This window comes from Chenopodium quinoa, unplaced genomic scaffold (genome assembly GCF_001683475.1).
Source record: "Chenopodium quinoa cultivar QQ74 unplaced genomic scaffold, ASM168347v1, whole genome shotgun sequence".
NCBI classification, from domain to species: Eukaryota; Viridiplantae; Streptophyta; class Magnoliopsida; order Caryophyllales; family Amaranthaceae; genus Chenopodium; species Chenopodium quinoa.
The window spans coordinates 1,610,189-1,623,703 of record NW_018744187.1 but is presented as its reverse complement, the minus strand read 5'-3'; positions in this window follow the sequence as shown (position 1 = coordinate 1,623,703).

The window sequence follows — 13,515 nt, the reverse complement described above, 5'->3', positions numbered from 1 at the left end:
TCACACTCTGACCCCCAACACCAGATTTCTCCCCTCTAGAAAGGTCTAACCTCTTATCCCTAGTCCCCTCAAACAAAGAATCCATCCAATTCAATCGAGCAGGAGGAGAATGAAAAGTAGAGGAATGCACATGGTTCTCAGAATTTGGAGAAAGTGAATTTATTGTGCGATTAGAGTTCTCAAGCATCAAACATGTTGTCTTGCTAGGCACACGGTTGTAAGCAAACTCCACATGAGGAAGCATCTCTTCCCATTACTTGGGATGTTTGGTAACCAAAGACCGCAACAAGGATACCAAAGTTTTATTAGTCACTTCGGTTTGACCATCTGTTTGAGGATGGCTTGAATTGCTAAAGTTCAATTTCGTGCCCATATTCCTCCATAATGTAAGCCAAAAATGACTTAGAAATTTTGGATCACGATCACTCACCATGGATTTAGGTACACCATGTAAACGCACAATCTCATTGAAAAACAAGTTAGCAACATGAGTAGCATCATAAGTTGAATGACAAGCAATGAAATGAGCCATTTTAGAAAATCGATCCACAACAACCATTATAGAATCTTTCTTTCGTCGGGTAACAGGAAGTCCCACAACGAAATCAAGACTAACATCCTCCCATGGTGCTTGTGGAATATGTAAGGGCAAAAGATAGCCTTAAGGAAGACTATGACTCTTGGCCTTTTGACATATCACACATCTCTTCACAATGAACTCCACATCAAGGACCAATCTAGGCCAATGAAAGTATTATTGTACAAGAAGAGTAGTCTTCTCTATGCTAAAGTGTCCCACCATTCCTTCTTCATGAAACTCTTTGATAAGAGATTCTCTTAGGCTTGATCTTGGAATGCACAACCTGTTTCCTTTAAACAAGTAACCATCTAAGATGTAATAATCTTTGTAAGCATGATTATAACATTTTAAAAACAAATCACCAAAATCATGATCATTTTTGTAACTTGCTTTCACATCTTCAACACTAATCACCCTTTGATGCGTGCATCAATGTGAACGATGAGCATGTTGAAGAATTATTCCAAGAAAGTCAAGAAAGCATGAATCTATACTTGGAAGCTTCTTCAATAGGTCAAACTTACTATCGGGGGCATCAAGACAAAGCCACGCTTTGTATGGTGGCGTTCTTGGGAGTTCTTGAAGCTTCTTGATAGTTCTTTAAGGTTTCTTTAAAAGCTTTCTTAGGTTTTTGCTTACAAGTTTTTACCTTTCACTTGAAAGGGTTTTTCTTGTTTTAAGCACTTAGGATTTCTAATTGCATTAGGAATTGTTTTAGTCTAGTAGGCGTCAATAATAGCTTGGAGTGCAAGCTTGAGTTAGGATAAAATAGGCAAGTTTTATCTTAAGAGTAGTTAGAGTTTAAGTAGGATTAAATAACTAAATCAAAGTTATCTAAACTTGATTAAGTTATGCAATCCGTGGGTTTTTGTTAGGGGATTAGAATTCTAATTCAAGTGGGATTAGGATAATTGATTGAGTTTATAAATATAGGGTTGTAATCTTCGAATAATATAGAAGTTTAATCATACATTCATAATAATATTTCTTATTGCTTTTGTTTAAGTTGGATTACTTAAATTCTTGATTGGTGGATTCCAATTTGCTGTTTTGTTTGTTTTAGTTAAAACAATCACCTAGGTTGATTAATTAGGTGGATTCTTGATTAATTAATCTAAGTTTCTTGCTTAATTCTTGGTGAATTTTCTGTATAGAATTAGGTTAGATTCATATCCTTGTGAGGCTTAGTTTTCGGACTAAAAATCACATCATCTTGGTATCAGAGCTAGGTTACGGTAGAAAATAAACTGGTAACGTTTGGCTGGGAATTTTTGAGTGATTCTTTTTGCATTAGTCTCTAAAAACGTCTAGCTATCACCATATAAAATTTCGTAGCTTTTGGTTGAGTAACGAACTCTGTACAGCCTTAAACTTTTGGTGTTGTTGCACTGGGTTGTGGTTGGGAGTCCGGTTTTTGTTTGCTTCAAGATTCCTTCAAGATTTGATCTTTTAATCAAGATTTTTGCATAAACAAACCTGGTTTGTGTAGGAGCAATGAGTGACGAAGAAATCCCAGGGATTCCAAGGGGTTTGAACCTTGATCAAGCGCATAACTTGCGGAGGGATCGTCAAATAGAGCGATTGTCACAACAATTGCAAGAAGTATTGGCTAGGCTTGACGAACGTGACAAAACTTCATCTTCAAGAAAGAACAAATCAGTTGCAATTTCTAGTTCAAGTGAAGACGAATATGACAGGAGAAAAGCAAGTAGATCACGACATAAAGATTCATCTTCGAGTGATGAACCTAGAAGGCATAGACGGAAGAACAAGGCCAAAGATGATGACCGAAATATAAGGTTAGATTTTCCGGAATTCAATGGTAGTATGCTAGACCCCGAAAAATATTTTGAGTGGGTTAGGAGAGCCGAAACACTCTTTGATTACAAGGAGTATGATGAACGAAAGAGGTGCAAACTTGCTGAATTAAAACTCACAGGTTATGCGAGTTTATGGTATGATAATCTCAAGAAAAAGAGACGCAAGGAGGGACGATCCAAGATCACTACTTGGACACAATTGCAGAAATATATGAAGCGTCAATTTGTGCCCCATGAGTACGTGCAAGAAGTGTATCTCAAGATGCAGACTTTTAAGCAAGGAAATCAATCCGTGGAGGCTTATTTGTGTGAGTTTGAGAAACTATGTTTATTGTGTGATTTAGAAGAAATTCTAGAGCACAAAATAGCACGTTTTATTGCAGGTTTGAACGAAAATGTTCAAGAGAAGATTGAATTGCACGAATACTATTCGTTTGAAGAAGTATGCAAGGCGGCCATTAAGGTTGAAAGGCAATTCAAGGCCAAGAAGACCTCAAGTGTGAAACCGTTCACAAAGGCTAGTGACAAGCCTACCTTTGATAGGACTTTTCCTAATCCGTATGCTAAAGATAATAAACCCAGAAACGAAGCTAGCAAGAAGGTGACCGAAGATAGAAAATGTTTCAAATGTGGGAGTGTTGGCCACATAGCAAGCAATTGCTACTCAAAACGCACTATGACGGCTCAAGAATGGGAAGAAGAGAAAGCTAGGTGCGAGGGAAATAGTGACATGGAGGTTGTGGTCGAGAAAGAACGTGATTTTGAAGAAGAGGAGGGTAGTGCCGAAGAGGTTGATGGTGAAACGCAAGGAAAGAGCTTGGTTCTAAGGAGAGCTCTTCACTCTAAACCTATGCCCGTTGAAGAGAATCAAAGAGAGAAAATCTTTTTAACAAGGTGCAAGGTGGAAGATCGATTGTGTGACGTAATAATAGACTCGGGAAGTTGCACAAATGTGGTGTCTACAACTTTGATCAACAAATTAGAGTGGCCTACAACCGATCACCCAAAACCTTACAAGCTACATTGGCTCAATGATGCTAGTGACGTGAAGGTAACGAAACGAGCCCTAATCACCTTTTCAATTGGCAAATATCATGATAAAGTTTTATGTGATGTATGCCCTATGGATGCTTGTCATATCTTATTGGGTAGACCATGGCAATATGATAGATTTGTCAAGTTTAATGGTAGGACAAATGTGTATATAATTCGAAAAGGAAAGGGGGAAAAATCATATGCATTAAAACCACTTGTTGATCATAGAATTAACCCTAGTTCAAAAGGTGCATATTTAATTGGGGAAAAGGAGTTGGAGAAAGAGATCAACAACAACAATATAGTATATATTATGGTGGCTAACAATGTGCAAGTGAATGAAAGTAAACAAGAAAAGAGGCCCGTGGAATTAGAAGTAGTATTGCAAGAGTATTGTGATGTTTTTCCTAGTGAATTACCACCGGGATTACCACCAATTCGTGGTATTGAACATCAAATTGATCTTATTCCGGGAGCTCCACTACCTAACAAGGCAGCATATAGAAGTAATCCGGAAGAAACAAAGGAAATGCAACGTCAAATAGAGGAATTGATGCAAAGAGGCTACGTGAAAGAGAGTATGAGCCCATGTGCCGTGCCTACATTGTTAGTTCCAAAAAAAGATGGGAGTTGGCGTATGTGCATTGATAGTAGGAGTGTGAACAACATAACCATCAAGTATAGATTTCCTATACCTAGACTTGATGATTTGTTAGACGAATTGCATGGTTCAAAGCTATTTTCCAAGATTGATCTTATGAGTGGCTATCATCAAATACGCATGAGGGAAGGAGATGAATGGAAGACGGCTTTCAAGACTAAAATCAAGTACATGATAAAGCTACACGCACAAGTTAGAGCTAGGATTGAACGTGTCAATGAACTCTACAAAGCACGAGCTAACAAGAACAAAAAGCCACAAAGTTTTGAAGTTGGCGACTTGGTGTGGCTACACTTGAGAAAAGAGAGATTTCCTAACAAACGAAAGAATAAATTGATGCCAAGAAGTGAGGGGCCGTTCAAGATTATTGAGAAGATCAATGAGAATGCATATAAGCTTGAATTGCCGGGAGAATATGGTGTAAGCGCAACATTTAATATTGGGGATTTGGTGAAGTATTTGCCAGATGGTGCTATTGAAGATTTGAGGGCAAATTCTTTTGAAGAAGGGGAGGATGATGCGTGCATCAATGTGAACGATGAGCATGTTGAAGAATTATTCCAAGAAAGTCAAGAAAGCATGAATCTATACTTGGAAGCTTCTTCAATAGGTCAAACTTACTATCGGGGGCATCAAGACAAAGCCACGCTTTGTATGGTGGCGTTCTTGGGAGTTCTTGAAGCTTCTTGATAGTTCTTTAAGGTTTCTTTAAAAGCTTTCTTAGGTTTTTGCTTACAAGTTTTTACCTTTCACTTGAAAGGGTTTTTCTTGTTTTAAGCACTTAGGATTTCTAATTGCATTAGGAATTGTTTTAGTCTAGTAGGCGTCAATAATAGCTTGGAGTGCAAGCTTGAGTTAGGATAAAATAGGCAAGTTTTATCTTAAGAGTAGTTAGAGTTTAAGTAGGATTAAATAACTAAATCAAAGTTATCTAAACTTGATTAAGTTATGCAATCCGTGGGTTTTTGTTAGGGGATTAGAATTCTAATTCAAGTGGGATTAGGATAATTGATTGAGTTTATAAATATAGGGTTGTAATCTTCGAATAATATAGAAGTTTAATCATACATTCATAATAATATTTCTTATTGCTTTTGTTTAAGTTGGATTACTTAAATTCTTGATTGGTGGATTCCAATTTGCTGTTTTGTTTGTTTTAGTTAAAACAATCACCTAGGTTGATTAATTAGGTGGATTCTTGATTAATTAATCTAAGTTTCTTGCTTAATTCTTGGTGAATTTTCTGTATAGAATTAGGTTAGATTCATATCCTTGTGAGGCTTAGTTTTCGGACTAAAAATCACATCACCCTTGCTTTGAAAGAATTCAAGAGTGTGTATTTCCTTGAAAGTGCATCAGGCCGTTTGTTCATGGCGCCTCTCCTATGCTTGATCACAAAATGGAAAGCTTGCAAATACTCCACCCATTTGGCATGGCGTGGTTGGAGTTTTTGTTGGCTTTGAAGATAATTGAGTGCTTCATGATCTGAATGAAGGATGAATTCTTTGGAAATAAGGTAATGTCTCCAATGGTCCAAAGCACGAACACGAGCAAAGAACTCCTTATCATAGGTGTTATACTTCCGTTGTGCTTCATTGAGTTTTTCACTAAAGTAGGCAATGGGACGCCTAACTTGTGACAAAACAGCACCAATACCAACTCCACTAGCATCACATTCAACTTCAAAAACTTCATCAAAGTTAGGCAAAGCAAGAATAGGTGCTCTAGTAAGTTGATGTTTTACCTCATCAAAGGCCTTTTGAGCCTTGTCATTCCAAACTAACTTCTGATTTTTAGTTAGCTCGGTGATAGTTGCCATGAGAGTACTAAAATTCCGCACAAATCTTCTATAGAAAGAAGCAAGTCCATGAAAGCTTCGAACTTGTTGAATTGTTTGTGGCGTGGGCCACTCACGAATTGCAGCAACCTTCTTTTCATCAACTTCAATGCCTTGTGATGAGACTCTAAAGCCAAGAAAAATAACTTGGGAAGTGAAGAAATGACACTTCTCTAAGTTACCATACAATTTCTCACGTTCATGGGCTTCAAAAACCTGTTGCAAGTGCATAGAATGCTCTTCTTCCTCCCTACTATACACCAAAATATCATCAAAATAAACTACAACAAATTTACCCATGAAAGGTTTCATAACCTGATTCATAAGGCGCATAAATGTAGATGGTGCATTAGACAAACCAAAAGGCATCACAAGCCATTCATAGAGGCCCTCCTTTGTCTTGAAAGCGGTCTTCCATTCATCTTCTTCAAAAATTCAAATTTGATGGTAGCCACTTCTCAAATCAATTTTAGAGAACACTTTAGAACCATGCAAATCATCAAGCAAATCATTCAATCTTGGAATAGGAAACCAGTACTTGATAGTGATCTTGTTGATTGATCTACTATCAACACACATTCTCCGTTCTCCATTCTTCTTAGGCACAATCAAAGTAGGACAAGCATATGGACTAAGAGACTTACGAATAAGACCCTTGGACAGTAATTCTTCCACTTGCCTCCTAATCTCTTCGGTTTCTTTTGGAGTGGTTTTATAGGCTGGTTTGTTTGGAAGCATTGATCCGGGAACAAGATCAATTTTGTGTTGTATGTCACATTTTGGGGGTAGTCCATGGGGAATGTCTTCGGGGAAAACATGGGAATAGGTTTTGAGAAGAGGGGTGAGGAGTGGGTGTTGTTCTTTTTGTGATGGTTGGGAAGGTGTATCAAGTTGGCTCAAAATGAATTGTTTGTGAGCTTTATACTCATGCAATTCTGATTTTATGAGAGTGGTAAGGGAAGTGGGGGGTGTAGATGTGGGGTGGCCGTTTTTGAGGTTTAGAGAGTTAAGGAGTATTTTCTGTCCATCCTTAGTGAAGGAATATGTGTTCTTATACCCATCATGCATCACACGCCTATCAAATAGCCAAGGTCTACCATGTAAAATATGACATGCATCCATAGGTATAACATCACACCATAATTCTTCCTCATAAGTTTTACCAATGCTAAATGATAACAAGACTTGTTGTGTTACTTGAATCCCTTTACCATGATTTAGCCATTGAATCACATAAGGTTTAGGGTGAGGGACGGTTTTTATTTTCAGTTTGTCTATCATTACTTGTGAAGCTACATTGGTACAACTACCTCCATCAATAATCAAGGTGCATACCTTACCACCAATGGTCCAACGAGTGTGAAAGATTGCCTCACGTTGCAAGCTCCCTTCTTTGCCAATCATATTGCTTAGTGTACGTCGAACCACCAAGCATTCTCCTTCATCCGGTCCTAGACACACATACTCATAATTTTCCTCAAGATTGTTGTCCTCTTCAACTTCTAATTCATCCTCCTCTTCATGTTCAATCAAAGTAACAATCTTTTTATTTGGACAATCACTAGCCAAATGTCCAAGGCCTTGACACCTAAAACATCTTCTTGGGGTTGGTTTTGGGTTGGAATTTAGGGTGTTTTGTGAAGGTGGTTTAGAAGTAGGCTGATTGGATGTGGGTTTGAAAGGTGGGAAGTTGGTTGTTTGCTTTTTTTGGGGAAATGAGGTTTGAGATGCAAAACGTGACGAATCACTTTTTCCTCTTGCTTTTTGTTGCTGCTCAATCTTATGTGCTAAGATAATGAGCTCTTCAAGGGTGGTGTAAGGGTGTAGCTCGGCCACATTGGCTATTTTTGGGTCAAGTCCTCCCAAAAAGCGCACCAATTATTGAGGTTTATCTTCCTCTACTCCACATTTCATGACAAATCCTTCAAATTCCCTAGCATATTCTTCTACTGATTTTGTACCTTGTTTGAGGTTGTGGAACTTGGAAAAGTTTTCTTGAACATAATATGTGGGAAGAAACTTTTGTTTCAACATCTTTTTCATCTTGGTCCACGATCTCACCTTCTCTTTGTCTTGCCTTTCCCATTTGGCGCACACAATAGCCCACCAAGTTGAGGCATATTTTCTTAATTTCAAGGCCACAATCTTCACCTTTTTTTCTTCTAGTGTTTGCTTGTAATCACACACTCTCTCCACCGTTCTAAGCCATTCTACAAACTAATCAGCATCGAGTTTGCCATCATACTCCGGAATGTCAGCCTTAATGTCATTGTTAGGCCGTGACCTTTCTCTATCATGAAAAGGTCTCTCTTTTTGATGGCGCAACTTAGTAGAAAGATCTGTTAATTGATCTTGCAAATATTGCATTCGTTGCTCCATATCTTTTTTCTCTTGTTCAACCTTATTGACATATTCTTGCCAATTAGGTGGTGAAACGCTGGCCATTGTTTGTGTTTGGGTATGTGTATGTGTTTTGCTAGATCACCCTCCTTCTAGCGCCAAATGTTGTATATTTCTAGTAGCACTCGAAATACACAAGGGTTAAACCAAAGGATAGTTAAGGCTAAAGAACCAAAGGCTTCTTAGATAAAGTCACACCACTAAGAAACGGTTTGGATTCCTAAGATCACAAGCCAACTAGTAGCCTAAACTAGCTAACTAAGAAAAGGAACGAAATTCCAAATCCAAGAATTTCAGGTTTTTGTTTCTAATCCAAGAAACGAATGTAAGATAAGTTTGTTTTTTTGAATAATCTGATTTTTTCATTCACATTTGCTTGCTATTTATAGTAAACAAGCATCCTTAAGTACAAGCTAACTTAAGTGGCTTTTCAACTCACTTGTTACACGCCTAAGCTAAGTACAAATCAACTTTTGTTGTCTAGATACATTAATAAAAGAAGCCTTATTTAACTAGATACATCAAAGAGGAAATGGTGGTTTGTAACCTCCAAAAAAAATCAGAAATAAGAGAGTATAACTACCCCTTGATTCACGCCCAACAAAGAAGCAACTTGGAGTATAACTCCCCCTTGATTCACGCCCAACAAAGCAGCAACTTGGAGGTGTATTACCCCATTATTCACGCCCAAATCCAAACAGCAAAAGAAGTGTAACCCCTCCTTGTTTCAAGCCTTGAAATAAGCTTGAATGTATGTGGACAAGGATGTACTTGGATGCCCTTTAGATGCCCCAATGCTGAATGAAATAAATGGACACTTGATGGCTGAATTGAAGGCTTGTAATTCCTCATTAAAACTGATTGTAACACCCAAGTCAAAGCTTTGAAATTCCTTCTAAAAGAATTTCGGATTCCATGCTTCTTTCACAAGCTTAAATGGCTTTCTTTTTGATGTATCTTACACTTGTACTTTGTGTGAATGTGACATTACAATTTTAGACTTAAATCAGCTAAAAAGAACTAAAGAAAATATAACTAATTTGCAAACTTAAAATAAGACTAAAGTTTATAATTTATTCAAAGCATAAAATGAACTAGAATGAACTAGTTAATAAGAACAACAAGAAATTCAAGGGATTGAATACCTTGTTGCACATGGATAGAACGCATAGCACCAATGCATGATGCTACATCTTGAACCAAAGAAACGTCCATAACCAAGTTGTTAGGCTTGGTTACAACACGTGGTCCAACCAGAAAGTTTGGGTTAGTCCAAAATGGACCAACCCCTGTTTGACACGTGTCATTCCAAAGAAATGGGAAAAAGGCGGCCTTCATGGCTCAAATCCCGAGAAAGCTGCAATGCGGCGCAGCCCACCAATGATTAAGGCTTGATGACCTAATCAGGGGCACAATTCCCGAGGACCCTATAAATAGGGAGATTTCTTCCATTTGGAGGCATGTTTTACCATTTATTACACAATTACTCTTTGATAGAGACATCTCGAGCTTGGAATCCGAGCAGATACCCTTCTAAATTTCCGCACCTTTTTACTCCTATTCAAGTTAATAACTTGATCCTTGGAGGCGGAGCTCCAACCAATCAGAGTCTTTGTTATTTTGCAGGTACAGCTCACGCAGGACCAGACTTTGTGACGTAACTCTCCCGAGGGACAAAAACACCAAAAACAGTCTATACCAAGAACAATAGCTCTTTACTTTGTTGGTTTCAACAAGTAAGACTTGCTTGTCTTAGAACGATTCCGAATCGATCAACTATCAAGAGCATATCTAATAGAGCCTTGAGTACGTTCTTGTCTATGTGACATTGCCAAAGATGTTAGGAATGCAAATCAGGCCCATAACTTTGAGCTTTTGCCAGTTTATCATGTTAATAAAATGTTTGTTTATAATCAAGCATTCTTGACTCATGGTTTAGACAACCTTGCCATTCTAATAAAATTGCAACTATTGCTCATTGCTTTTGAATGTGATTCTTTCTGTGTGTAAATAGATCAATTGCTGATTATGGAACAAAATAACAATTTATTTGTTCCAGCCTTAGCCTTTTGGTCTTTAAACAAAGCATACGACCTTACAAATGATGTAGGACCACTTGCTTCATTCTAAGCTTGTAAGTCGATAACTTAGCTTATCTTTAATAGTTTGAGGTAACTTTCAAAGTGGAACACTCAAGCAGTATCTGATACTTTGTGAAGATAATGAGTTGCTAAGTTAACTTCAATAACACGAATTCTTTAGTAAAATGGAATCTCATTCCTTCTCTTTGTTCCTCGTTTCCTATATTTCTTATCATACTATATCTCATAATATTTAAGAACCATTTCATTATGAGTCTTTGACTTTTATACTTTGTTAGGCATAATTAAGCATCTAATGCGTCGTAAAAGATATGTTGGTTGTCAATATTAACAATTTGAGTTTGCAACTCAATACTTCATGTTTTATCAAAACTACCTAGTATTTTGAATACATGATGTCCAACCGTCCTTTCAGACTTTGTTATAAAAGTCATTTATGAGAATTGTATTTTAGATTTGCTTTACTTTTCTTTGAGAACCATTCTCAAAGATTTCCTTTACCAATCATGTAATACAATATAGTTTGATTTGAAATTCTACAAATATAGGTGCAAAGTATAACCATTTATCAAGGAAATAACATAATAAGTTTGCAAATTAAAAGGTATTCATGCAAATTTTCAATCTTATTAAACGTCTTATCCACGCATTAAATTTGTCCCCAGTTGGCAAGAATAAGTCGATTCCAAGATCCAAAGAAACAAAGAGTGGTTAAGCATGCTTTGGCTTGTCTTAACACTTAATCTCCTAAGGTTAGCAACACTTTGCTAATGGCTCCAAGCCACTCTTAGTTGAATAAATCATCGCATCTAATGCTCTCTCAACAATTTATTCACTTTGCCACAACATGTTAGGACTCCATCACTCATATCGTTGAGTACAACCAAACCAACTTGCATACTCGGTATGCCTTATGAGTCTAGAGAGTAGTAGTGATGCCTCGCTTTTGCGTAGCCCATCACTACTCTAAATAGATCAATAAGTGTTGTTTTGGAATGGCAATTTTACTCAATATTTAGGGAGCTACGGTTTCTATGTTGGTTGATTTAAGTGAACTTAATTAATCTTCACAACATTCGAAATCCTAAACATGCATCTAATATATAATTCATATATAAATTATCATTAATATGTAAAGCATAAGTATTTTGATGCATATTGGCAACTAGCATGACCCCCTTGAATTCTTCAAGTTTTCAAAAGGTCTTCTTTTGCAACTTCATGGCTTTGTCTTCCAAGAAACTTCGTCTTCAAGACTTGACAATAATTATGCAATATTAGTATCTACGATTAGGATTAATCTAAATATTAAGGTACAAAAATACTCAACGGTAATGACAAGGGTTGGAACTAGGTCGCTATCTAATTCCACCTAAGTCAAACTGAATTTGTAAACGCTTAACAAACCTTATACGAGTATAGAGGTAAGCTAAGGGTCGAACCCAAAGGAATGAATCAAAACCATGTTATAGTCTAACGTCAAGCTGTTTTGAAGAGTTGTTAAAGGTTGAGTATGGTAACTATGATAACAAGAATAAAGAATTTAATCAAATTGCTAAACACTAGGGACCACATGCAAGCTTAACAATTATGCTAGTTGATAGATCACCCGATTAACTCAAACGTTGCAAAGGACAAACATAAATCGCAATCAAAGGAATTCAAGGGTTATCTCCTATAAACCAAACTAGGGTTCACTATGAATGATTAACAAGGAGAATCACAATCAAATTCAATTAATTAAAGCAATTCCCAAATCAATTGTTCATGTCATTGGAATTTGCAATGCAATCTAGATTAATCGTATAGGTTGATCACTCCTAGTCTAATTAATCACATGCACAACTATGTCAACCAATTTAATTGCAACAATCAATTAATCAAGGATCATCAACTAACAATAATCATCAATCAAGCATGCTTCCCCTTCTCCCTAGCAACTAATCTACTCACTAATCATGGTGAAATCTAAAACTAGAACAAATTCAATCTCAAACATATTCATCACAAGCTAAATAAAAAGGAAATACAATCAATCAACAAATTCTCAAGACTAAATCGAAATCCAAACCAAATATTCAAGCATAAAAGTAAATTGCAATGAAGTAAATTCAAAGGAAAGAAATCTTACTAACTTTGATTGATATTGGAGAAGAATCACAAACTTGATTGAAGAAACAATGTTGAAATACAATTCAAACCCAAAGATTACAATCTCAAATTTCTCTCTAACTTCTCTCTAGTTTCTCTCTCTATAAACTAAGTAAATGAAATATTATCTAAAAATTGTCCTCCAAAAGGATTTATAAGCAAAGAACAAAAGCTGATCGACCGCGCCCTCACCTCAAAGACTTCGCGAGCGCGGAGAAATGGGTACGGAACCTATAACTGCCCTCGCAGGCAGTCAGGGAAAAACCCGCACGCGCTGGTACTGAAGCCCGCGCCCATGGCACAAGGCGCGGAAAAATGCCCTGTTCCAATACAAGCAGGGGGTCGCGGTCTCTCTGATCCGGAGCGCACTCTCCAACCTCTACGCGCCCGCGAGTAGACCGCGGGTAGGGCGCGGAGAGTTCCTGCCAAAATTCCCCAAGATTTACACCAAAACCCACGCCCGCAGCCCATGAGACCAGCACTCGCAACTCAGAGAGAAAGAGGAGAGCCCTCTCCAAGCCCTCTCCATGAGACTTGAAGCTCCTTTGCTTGGCTCTTTTTACTCCTCTTGATGCCTTTGCAAAGCTAAGTCTTTAGGCACCTACAAGAGAAACCAAGGAGAGAAAATAGAAGAGAAAAAGAGCAATATGAAAGGAAAACACAAAGAAAAGCACATAAAGGAAAGTAAAACACGAGAGAAGAAGAAATAGATAAACTAGAGAAGAAATGATCAAAATGGTAAAAGAAAAGCATGAAAAGCATAATGAAAATATTCTAAAACACTACCCTATGAGTGCCATAAATGACACTCATCAATTACGCAGATCGTATTTAGATTTACAAAATACATCACGGATCGCAGTCCGTATTTTCTGTTCTAATCGGGCCCCACTAGTTGCCATTTTATAAAAACATGTGAAAGAATATAC